This window comes from Lycium barbarum, chromosome 7 (genome assembly GCF_019175385.1).
Source record: "Lycium barbarum isolate Lr01 chromosome 7, ASM1917538v2, whole genome shotgun sequence".
NCBI lineage: Eukaryota > Viridiplantae > Streptophyta > Magnoliopsida > Solanales > Solanaceae > Lycium > Lycium barbarum.
Genome location: NC_083343.1, coordinates 129,746,648 through 129,758,080, shown reverse-complemented (window position 1 = coordinate 129,758,080; position 11,433 = coordinate 129,746,648). Strand labels below are relative to the sequence as shown.

General features: G+C 33.3%; 1 long non-coding RNA gene across 1 annotated transcript; it reads left to right on the top strand.

The window, feature by feature from the left end:
- Positions 1-4,633: 4,633 nt before the first annotated feature.
- LOC132604402 (uncharacterized) lies at positions 4,634-10,791 on the top strand. The gene is made up of 3 exons (XR_009568711.1): positions 4,634-5,018; positions 10,018-10,136; positions 10,406-10,791. It is a non-coding gene; the product is annotated as an uncharacterized LOC132604402 (long non-coding RNA).
- Positions 10,792-11,433: the final 642 nt, after the last annotated feature.

The window sequence follows — 11,433 nt, the reverse complement described above, 5'->3', positions numbered from 1 at the left end:
AACCTGCGAACCGTAGGTTGAACATGCGATACAACCTGCGAGACGCACGTTGCGCACGCAGGTGTATTTTTGTATAATATTGGTGCTCTATTCAGTTATATGTGATTTAGAAGTGATCGGAAGAAACCAAGTGAAAACAAAGTCAAAAAGAGACCAAACTGGACAGTTTTGCAAAACTGTCAAAACTGGACAGTTTTGCAAAAACGGGACAGATTTGTAAAACTGAAACTTTGGGGTTTATTTTGTCATATTTTGAATTGGGAAATTGGAGGAGCTACAAAAGAGAGACTTGGGGCATATCATTATCATCTTTGGCCATATTTCAAGCTTGGAGAGCTAGGGTTTCATCTACACCATTGGAGGAGAAGATTGGAGCATTTTAATGAGATATATTTCTTAAACCTTTCTTCAATTCCTTGTTTTGTATTGAATATTTAAATGTGTAGTATTTTCTTCTTTCACTTGAATCTTGTTTATGATATTATTCATTATCAAGTGTTGGATTAAATCTCTTGTTATGCTTATGTATTGAATGATTTTTATTACTATTGAAGTGGGTCTTTGTTGTTTTAATTAATCTCGTTTTGAATGATTCTTAAGGGATTAGCTAACCCTAAGACTCGCCCATTTACTTTGATTGAGCTTGAAAGAGGAAATCTAGGTTGGGAAAGATTAATTAACAATAATTTGAGTCATTAAACCCATCTAATAACTTGAGCTCGGAAGAGGATAATTACTTGAGGTTAAATTGATTGTGCCTAATATCACACTCTAAGGCTTGGAAAAGCTTAGGGTGAAATTCATTGATTTGGTTGGAAGACTTTCAATGAGATTTTAGAAATCATTATCTATTAACATAAACCCGCTCTTAGTTGTAAAATAGTGAAATACATTGGATCGTTACTTGAGCGTAATTTCCTTTGTATCTAAACTTGTGGTCATTGATCATTTTACCTGCTTTCTAGTTAGTTTTATCTTTGTTAGTTTTTTAATCAAAAAACCAAATATTGAAAAAGTGTTTGGCTTAGCTTAGTTGGTGATAATTCCTTACTTGTTTAAATCGCCTAGTATATTGTTCCCTGTGGGATCGACCTTGACTCATAGTTGGGTAAATTATATTGCGACGACTGTGTACACTTTCTCTTTGAGGAGTGGATTTGGATGTTATCACAAATTTAATTCATTTCTTAGATGAAAAGTGCCTTAATTAACAAGGATTAAACACGTTACATGGTTATGTAATTGGTAAAAATAAAAATAGTTTTGGCCTAGCTTTTGAAAGGCCAAAAGTGTTTATTTTTTAAAAAGTGAAGTGTTTGGCCAAACTTTTTGAAGAAATTAAGTGTTTTTGGAAAAAGCAAAAGAAAAATAAATCCCAAAATCACTTTTTTGAAAAACACTTTTAAAAAAGTGCACTTACAAGCACTTTTTAAAACTTGGGTAAATATTAATTGCTGGTCAAAAGTACTTATTAAATTAATTGGCCAAACACACACTGCTTCTCACCAAAAATATTTTTTGAAAAACACTTTTGAAAAAAAAATACTTTTCAAATAAGCTAATTTTAGAAGGTTAGCCGAACAGGCTATAAGTCATTTCAATAATGTAACCAATAAGTTAAATCAAGAAATAATGTTTGGAAATAGAATCATAATTTCACTTGATAAGTGTCAGTAACATACTATAATTGAATTCCATAATTTCAAATATAAGTGAAAAAATAACATGAGTTGAATAGATAGTTAAATATTTGTTACATCATATATGTTAATAACAAATGTAACTTATTTGTTCTCTTCTTAATAATTAAACTTAAATTGTTCAATAATACATATTTAGTACTCTCTCAATTTCAATTTATGTGAACCTATTTTTTAATTATTTCGTGTAAAAAAGAATGACTCCTTTCTATATTTGAAAATAATTTACCTTTATGCAATGATTTATAGCCACGTGAATATATGTGACTCATTTTATACCACAAGCTTAAAAGTCTTTTCTTCTTTTTAAAATTTGTGCCCCAGTCAAATGGGTTCACATAAATTGAAATAGAGAGAGTATATTTTATGATGATATCAGCTGAAAAATGTTAAATTGTATTGTATCGTAACGTTGTTATATCCTTTTATGTTAGTCATAGTAAATTCTTAATTATTAAAAAAATTATGACAATTATTTTCTTATTGAATTTGCTCGAAACAAAAAGTAGTAACCCATTATAATGCTTAATGACTTGTAATACTCAATCCAAACCATATATCACATCGCGGGATCAACATTTTAACTATATTTATCTAAATCATAGCAACAAAATCCATAGGTAATTCCCTAGGTAATACAATCCATGGGTCAATTCCCAAGAAATAATACCTAGCTAAAATCGCAACAACAAAATTCCTAAGTAATTTCGCAGGTAATAAAATTCCTAGGTAACTTCCCTAAAAATAATCTTCAGCAAAAATGGCAGCAAGAAAATCCCTAGGTAATTCTGTAGGTAATATAATCCCTAAATAAATCCCTAAGAAATAATCCCCATCTAAAATCGTAGCAACAAAATCCCGAAGTAATTCCGCAGATAATAAAATCCTCAGGTACATTCCCAAGTAATAATCCCCATATAAATTCGCAGGAATAAATTCCCCAAGTAATTTTCCAGATAATATAATCACCAGGTAAATCCCCAAGAAATAATTCTTAGGTAAATCCGCAAGTACTATTACATGGGGATTTTCCTACTATTTCTCAAAGGAAATAATTTTTTTTATATTTTTTGTTGTTTACCTGCGGAATTACCTTGGAAAGTGATACTTGGGGATTTTTTCCCCAAATAAATGCCCAAGTAATATTTTGGCGCTAAATTTACTAGCAGATTTACCTGGGGAAATCATATCCACAGGTAAATATTCTAGAAATTAAGAATTTATGAATTTTCGCATGAAAAAGGAAAAAGTTCCCAGGTAAAATCCTCATGTAATTCGAGTTTTTCTAGTAGTGATATATAAGAACCGACCACGAAGCAGTCGGTTCTGCCGAACCCATGAACCCATGGTTGGATTGGCCACGAGAGGGACGGGCCAGGGTGTTGCTAGCTCCGACACTATTTGACAGAGATGGGAATTGGCAATTCACATTGACTAGTCATTAGGGCCGATCCACAACGTAAGCTATGAGTTCAATCGAATCAACTAATTATGGCCTAGACCTTATATATATGTTAAGAAAATTCATTAAATATGTATACAATTGAAGTTATTGTTCTAGAATTTCGAATTCATAAAATGCAAATCACTAGTCCTCCTCAACTAGTCATGCTGGGGTAAGTATATGTAGAAATCTAGTTATAATAGTGGAAAGTAGTAACATATAATTTCTTCCGTAAATATCCCGTATATATGTACACTTGCTAACCAACTGAATGAAGGTAGTAGGTTAGCATTTTGCTTCGATGAGTTTCAAATCTTTGAGTTCCTATCTCACGTGCTATTTTCGAATAAGGCTATGCTCAGATGGGAGGGAAATGAATTTGGGGAATTTTGGTTGAAATGACAAAAACGTCTTCACTTTTAATGAGTTGGTAAAAAATTAGTAAGGGCATTTAAGGAATTTTAAAAAAATGGGAAGTGTGCTAACATACTACCTTCATGTAGTCGGTCGCAACTTTCGCTTTTTTCAAAATATGAATAATTTTTTCGTTAAATAAATTTGTAACTTTTTGTGATATTTGAGCAAAGTTGAGCGATTTTATGTTAGAAAACAAAACCATATAACATCACAAGTTCACAATTGTCACATGCAACTTTCACTGTTTTCAACTAATTAAAGTCATACAGCTATGTTTAATAACATAAAATCGCTCAACTTTGCTCAAATATCACAAAAAGTTACTAAATTATTTAACGAAAAAAAAATATTCAATTTTGCCTAAGAATTACATCTACTTACTAAATAATTATTGTTGTAACAAGAAAGTCATATAACTTTATCTAAATATCATAAAAATGTCTCTTTTATTTCCTCGTAATGACCTTATGTGATACTTAAATAAAGTTGAGTGACTTTTTGATTAAAAAAATAATATATTGACTTTCCTAATACTTCAATAAAGTCGAATGTTTTGTTTTTGCTACAAAAAAGTAAATAGTTTAATGACATTCGTACATACGTGATTTTTGACCCTCCCCATGGTGTTTCACCTTCTAGTATCTAAATTTTCCTTTAAATATGGTTTGGACATTTTTGTTCGGTTTTATTTTTGTTTAGTAGGTCTTATTTGAATATTCGAAAATCACAAAAATAGAGTCACAGTTTAGGATATATGTTTAGTTGCATTTTTTTTTAGTACAAAAAGGAAGAAAAAAAATACATTTTTTTTAATCTATTTTTAGTTAATTTCCAAGTTAAAGATTGTAATAAAAGAGTATCAAGTAACTGAGTATTTTTAATCTTGCTTTTAAATTAGGAGTAGTATTTTTTAAATTAACAATAGAACTAATAGTATATTGCCACTTGACAAAATTTCACTCTTCCACACAAAAAGCACAATCCATTTTGGGAAGGAATATTCCATTTTTCCTTCCCAAGATATTTTTTTACACATGAGCATTTTGGGGAAACGGAAAAGAGTGAGCACACTCAAAACCCTATACCTACACACACTATAAATAGCTAAAGATAGAGACTAAGACCCTGGACACTATACTCAGCCGTCACTTCCATTTCCACACTACACCTAGAAACACACACACAGATACATAATCATCAGCCATAGCATGCACCTATATTTTTGGACTTAATAGATCTCCATCTCTTAAATAAACCAAAAAAAACGAGTCCTCTTTATTCTTCATTCATGGGATAGAGGTGCCGCGTAATGAGAGTATTTCGACTCAAGCTATTAGTCGAGGTTTTCGTCTTTGCTTCGGGGTTCCTGTCAAGAACCGGTATATGTCCCCCTTTCCAAATAGAATTGTAAATCATCTGAAGGTTCTTATCAATACATTGAGAAAGCTTTACTCAAGGTCCCATTTTTTCAATCTCCTTGTTTAATTTTGGTAAATTTATCAACATGCGTGATTTTATTTGATGCGACAGATTGGTTGGTGGTGTGGTCTGATGTTTTGATTTAAAAAAAAAAATTGACCATACGTAATCTAAGTTTAAAAAATGAGATGGGATATTTTATTTTATTTTTGTTCAAGACTAAAAAACCTTCATTGCTTAAAGATGTGCCTCATTAATATCCGGTCAAGGCATGAGTTCTTTCTTGTTGGGTTTCAAAGAATAGTGCAAATCTTTATAAGTTTATTCATTGTCAATTGTCATGTTTTAAAGAAGTATTATTGTGTGTCTATATTGTTTAAGTAAACTTAACAAGTTATTGTTTGCTTTTGGCTATTTTGTAGTGGTTTGGGAGTTACAAAATTTATTTTCTTCAATTGGTTATGTCCTTAATGTCGGTCTTGCAGATTCCAAATTGAACACGAGTATTACTTTAATCACTTTGTTAGCTACTGTTTTAAGAGTCTATGTCTATTTTAAATGCCTGTATGGATATTGCTAGATTCTTTGGGCTTGTGTTTTGCAGTGATAACAATTAGATTTGGCATTAATATATAAATATATTCTCTTATTACAGTAGTTTTATTTGTTCGGTGTAGGAAAATTAGGTCGTATAATAATGGGCCTAGATAAAATTTAAGGGTCCAACTAATTAATTAATTAATTAATTGTGAGATGCGCGAGATGAGGTGCGAACTGTTTCAAATCTCGTTGTCAAGTATAAAAGAAAAGAGTGGTAAAACCTTTTGTAAGGGAGCGAGATGGGTTGCGATTTATTCAAAACCCGTTGTCAAAAGAGTGAAAATTATCCAAATATTAAGTCTCGGATTTCATAGACAAATAATTGCCTTTAACGCTAGATGAGCTTTAGGCACGTTTCAAGACGTTTGTTTCGATTAAGAATGCGGTTACGCATCTTATTTCGAGACGTTTTCTTTTATAACTCAAGGATGCGGTTACGCACCTTGGCCGAACTCGTTTTAATAATTAATTTTGTTTCGAATAAGAATGCATTTATGCATCTTACTTTGAGACGCTTAAAAGATTCGGAATGCGGTTACGCATCCGGTTTAAGACCAATAAATGTTCAACAATAAAAGTACGAGCAAATCAAGGCTCAAATACATAATATATTCAAAGATTAATTTAAGCTAAGTATAAGTCGATAAAGCAACCGTGCTAAAACCCCGGGACTCGGGGAATGCCTAACACCTTCTCCCCGGTCACCAGAATTCCTTACCCGGTCTTCTGTTTTCGTAGACCATAATAAAAGAGTCATTTCCTTTTGATTAGGGATTCATAAGGTGGCTTGGAGCACCAAAACTCAATTCCAAGTGGCGACTCTGTAAATAAAATAATCCTTTTTCAAAACCGTCACTTCAAATGGAAAAATCTTTTAATAATAAAAACTTGCGCGTTTATAGCGCGGGGGTGCAAAAAGGGGTGTGACAACATTATTTATAGAAATAAAGTTGAGTGATTATCTATGAATTTAACCCCAATTCCTGATTTGTCACCCTTTTTGGTTGATTTTGCTAAAGCAAAAAGAAGGCTGGCATGGGAAGAAGGATAAAAAGAAATTAAAATCGTGGGCTGCGCACATATAATAAGATTGTCAAATAACATATGCTAGTTATATTTTTCTTTTTTTAATATAATAAACGAGAATGTTAAATGGATGAGTCACCAATGCAAAATTTCAGAAAATGGGTCACTTTCATAGATATAATTAAATGAAAGCTTTCATCTCATTGCAAGAGACAACACAATAATGCCTTAGACACGAAAAACAAATAATTGGTAGATCAAATCAAATACTATTTGTATAATAATAGTAGTACATATCACGTGTATCATGAGTAACTCTTCTTTGGGTTATTTTTGTGAGGCTATATAAGGGGAAAGATATAGTATCTGTTTGGACAAATGACTTAATAATACTAGTTAATACTCTATATTACAAAATATAGGGATACTTTTCCTTATTTACAAAATATAAGTACAAAATTACAAAATATATCATATCTAAAAATTTAAAAGGGCAGCCTTTCCCTTGCCCTTTCCCCCGTTCTCTGTTTCATCCAGACCAGAGCCACCTTTGGAAAATAAAAAGAGCAATCCTTCCCCTTCTCCTTCACGCCACAGATTTGGAAAAGCCCTTTCCTTCCCCCTTCTTCTTCACGCCACAAATCTGGTTTGATTATGTTTGTTGGGTCATCTTTTAAGGCCGATTTTGGTGGGTCGGAGTGGAGAGTTCGTAAGACACTCTGCAGAGGTTGTCATTGGTAAGAGCGGAACTGGTAGTAAAGATTTAGGGGTGAGATTAAGCAATAACATAGTGGCAGATTGTGTTTTTGTTAGTCTAGAGGTATTCTTTGAGTTGTCTAGACTTGATGGTATTGTGATAGAATTAGGCAGCCCAAGGCATCATGTTGGATATGGTTCAGAATATGGCTAGAAGCATTGTTGATGGTGATCGAATGTTATTGATGGAACCAACTGTTATATCCCGTATTTTTATACGTCGAGTTATTCGCAAAAGAATCGACTCAAGTTAAAGACGGGATCATTTTCGGGCACGAAGTAGAAATCTTTAATTCCCGGTTTTTATGAGAACATGAATTGTTTATAAATTTTACTTAGTGTAAAAATATTAATGGAAAGTTGGGATTAATATACCATGATTAGATTATTAAATGAGATTAAAAGTTTAATTAGTCATGAATTAAGTGTTAGTGGTCGTGGGCCCCACCCATGGCATGGCCAAATTTGATTGGCCCATGCTATAAGTGGGACATGTGTCACTCTATAAGGCAACATATATAAGTAAAATGGATGACTAATTACATAGTTATAATCCATTTCATCTTCTCCACAACATTAAACCCTAGAGATAGAGAGAGGAGCTCTCAAACTTAAAGAGAGAGAGAGAGAGAGAGTCACGGATGCACTGTTCACGCGCCACTGTTCACCCCGCCACTGTTCACGGCGGCGCACTGTTCACGGCACCACTATTCACGGTGGCGCACTATTCACTGCCGCCACTGTTCACGGCCAGCCTTGTTAAAAAAAAATGATTAAATCTCCAAGGTGATTTAAATGTCCCAAAGGAAGCGGCAAGTTAGGATTTAAATTGAAGAAAGAAGAGGCGGTGCAATTGGTGCAAGCGAGTGTAGAATTTGCTCCGATTAAATTAAGGTAAGATCTTCTCACTTTATGGTATAGTTGGATTAATGGTGTGGTAATGGAAAGATTAAAATTGTATAAAGTGGAATTGGAAGTAAGAAAATTTCATGATTAAGTGTTGGTGTTGAAATGGACAGAATTGAAGTTGTTTAAGTTAGAAATTGGTTTGATTGTGGTTGTTGTTATTATTGTTGTGAATTATGTGTTAAAAGTAAAAGGTTATGTATATTGATGTTGAATTATAAATTGAGCCGTGTAAGGGGGATGTTTTGAGTAAGAATGATGAATTGATTTTGGTAGCATTATGGAGGGATTAAATGGTTAAATTTAAAGTTGTGTTGTTTTATGGACATGTTGTTATCGTTGCTGAATTGAAAGGATTGAGGGTATGATTATGTTCATATGATTATTGTTGTTGTTATCATGGATTATGTGATGAGAATGAAGGAATTTAATGGTTAGAGTTGGAGTTAAATTTGTTGTGGGTTGTTGTAGGGATTATAATGATAATAATGTGGTTTACTTGCATATGGATAGATGATGTAGTTGTGGTGTAGCTGCTGTAGTATTTCATTAAATTTGCTGAAAAGATTGCATGAAATAAGGTATAAGAAGTGTATATGGGCTGCTTGGTGTATTGTAGGTGTTCGGTAGAATTTCGGGCATCTTTATGTTATAGTTGGGGGCTGTTTTGATATGTTGTTGTTCTTGTTGAATTAAAAAGAATTGAAGATATGGTTGTGCATATATATTGTTGTTGGTATTTCTGTGTCAACAGGAGAGTAATTGGAAATTCGGGATAGGCGAATATATAGGGGAGGTGCTGCCCGATTTTCGTCAAGTCTTTAGATAATAGAAAGCCTTAAAACGAAAATATGTGAACTAACGGATAAGTTCTATAAGGAATGGGCTATGGAATTGTGAACCAGAAAATGTAGTTACTAACGACAACGTTACTTTATATAAATAGGCTAAAAGAGCGACGAGGCGAAAAAGATTCGCGAATAAGCGCTAAAGGTATGTAAGGCAAACTTTTCTTTCTTTGGCATGATTCTTGTGCTATTCGTTCTATATGTACTCCATATGACTCCATTCTTAGACGAGTAAGGTCTATATGTTCCTCGTGATGGTTTATTGATATTGTACTCCTATTTTGTTCTGAAGGGAACACCCATAAGGTGCTAGTTGAGTTGTGTATATGGTTTTACTAATGATTTCGATGAAATTAGTTTTATACTAAAGGGAACATAAAGTTTGATTTTCAAAACCACTCCGAAGGGGGTGCGAGATTTTACTATTTCATTTCATTTACTATTTATGTTTACATTCCATAGCATCATCTCTTGTATTGATATTTGTGGATTAAATTTGTATTGACATGATTGTGATATTGAGCCGGAAGCGGCTGCCCGAAGGGGCCATCATTATTAAGCCGGAAGCGGCTGCCCGAAGGGGCCAATATTATTATGCCGGAAGCGGCCGTCCGAAGGGACTATTGTGATACTAGCCGGAAGCGGCTGTCCGAGGGGACCATTCTGTTAATATGTCGGAAGCGGCATGTGTGTTAGATTGCATTATTTACTTAAAGATTGTTTTGGAGACTTCGTGTATATGTTTATGTTTCTTCCAATGAAGGCTGCAGGTATTGAGTTAGATTGTGATTTCTTCTCTCCTAAATCAAATTATGATTATGATTTGTTACCACCTTACATACTCAGTACATTGTCCGTGCTGACGTCCTTTTGCCTGGGGACGCTGCGTTCATGCCCGCAGCCCCAGATTGTTTGGCAGGTTAAGTATATAGCTAGGATGCTTGGACGTCAGCTGGGATTTGCAAGTTCCACCTCATTTTGGAGCTGTGCTGAGTCATGTATAGATACGTATGATTATGGGTATGTCAGGGCCCTGTCCTGACTCATAGTGTTTAGTTTACTCCTTAGAGACTTCTGCAGACAGTGTCCTGTGGTATATATGTTGGTCGAGATGTCGACAAAGTGATATCAGTTGAGTCATTTATGGATTTTAAAAGAGAATGCATTTTAGATGATTTAGATTGGTCTAAAGTACTTATTGATTGAAAGTTTTCATAACCGTTATAGACATAATGATTTCTATTTGGAAAAATTTTACGTTCTTAAAAGTTTTTTTTTTGAAATGACAGGTTTTAATAGAGCGAATGTCTAAGGGTTCGCTCGACTCTGATGAGAGTCGGGTGCCCGTCATGCCCTATCAAGATGAGGGTGTGACACCAACAAAAGCTTAGTACATTAGATGACGATTAAATCTAGGAATTTCAGCATGGCTTCCCTCAAGGAGCTTTTTCTAGCAGCAAGAATCCATTGTTGATTTTACGCCTCCTTTTTCTGATCTACTTTCTCTCTCTATCCATTAAACTAGAAGAAAATTTTGTATTAATATTGTATGAAAGTTGTATATCATGTTGTTGTAGTTGTATTAAAATCCGAATTTCGAAGCGAATTTAAAATTGTATTAAATTTGTATGAAAGTTGTGTACAATGTTGCAGTAGTTATATTAAATTTTTAAAAACCTAACATGAACTTTATACAAATTTTATACAGGTCTATACATATTTCGTACCTTTTTTAGATAGTTTTCATACACGAAAAATGTGAGAATTCTAAACCTTAAGCGAGATATACATATTTCATACAGTTTTCATACACTATATTTTGAGCAAAATTTTTAAGCCTTGAGTGAGATGCACACATTTCATACACAAAATTTAAGCCTTGAGCGACAATTTTCATATATGTTTTGTAAAAAATTTATTGATACATTTTGTAAACTGAAAAGTATCGTCATATTTTATAAATATACCCTACTCTTATGTATATATACGTCATTGTTTGGGCAAAGGACTTAATAATACTAGTTAATACTCTATATTACAAAATATAGAGATACTTTTCCTTATTTACAAATCTCCCTATTTGTTTTACCATCTTCAGCCCACAACCATAAAAAGATGCCTCTCTCGGTCTATAAGTATATTTTTTTGAGTTAATACATTAACTTTTTTTGAGTTAATACATTAACAACCCCCTCCCCCCCCCCCCCTCCCCCCCAAACTCCTATATATATATATATATATATATTACAAGTTCTCATATTAAATACCCCATAACTTTTGCTCTTTAAAACATTTAAGAATTATTTGACTGGGGGAA